This window comes from Chinchilla lanigera, unplaced genomic scaffold (assembly GCF_000276665.1).
Source record: "Chinchilla lanigera isolate Chin_1 unplaced genomic scaffold, ChiLan1.0 scaffold00006, whole genome shotgun sequence".
Lineage (NCBI taxonomy): Eukaryota > Metazoa > Chordata > Mammalia > Rodentia > Chinchillidae > Chinchilla > Chinchilla lanigera.
The window spans coordinates 38,143,053-38,143,631 of record NW_004955407.1 but is presented as its reverse complement, the minus strand read 5'-3'; positions in this window follow the sequence as shown (position 1 = coordinate 38,143,631).

Below are 579 nucleotides of genomic sequence, written 5' to 3'. Positions count from 1 at the left end.
GCAGGACCCGAAGGTCTAGACTTAAGTCATTTAAAGTGCAGACCTCAGGGAACTCCCCACGAAAAAGAGGTGCGCCTGCGCAATGGCGGCCGCGCCCATCCAGCGCGCGCTTCCCTTCCCACGACCTCCCGCCTGCGCCTGCGCACTAGGTCGCGCTTCGCTCAGGCCTGCGAAGCCGCGGAACATGGTTAGCCGTGCTTGCTGCTAGGGGAGAAACTTGCTCCTTCGCGTACCCGTTGTCCCTCTTCCTTCCCAGTTCAAGAGACTACCTCCTAACGTATAAATCCAAGTCACCCCGCACCCCAGGCACCCTGGCCTGGCGGTCGCCCAGGTGCATTGTGGGAAGGGACGTACGTGGCCACGTGACGCGCCCCCGCCTATCGGCGCGCAGACCGCACTTTGCAGCTCGGCTTCAAACACGTTACGGTGAAGCTCGGCGGGCTGCGGGGCCCGCCCCCTCCGCCTGGGTCTGGGGCTCTTCGAGAGACGCCGGTCGGGGTGGGGGCGCCCGGCGCGGGGGCGGGGCGGCAGGGTCGAGTGACGTCCCGCCTCACCTATTCCAGCGCGGGCTGAGGGCGC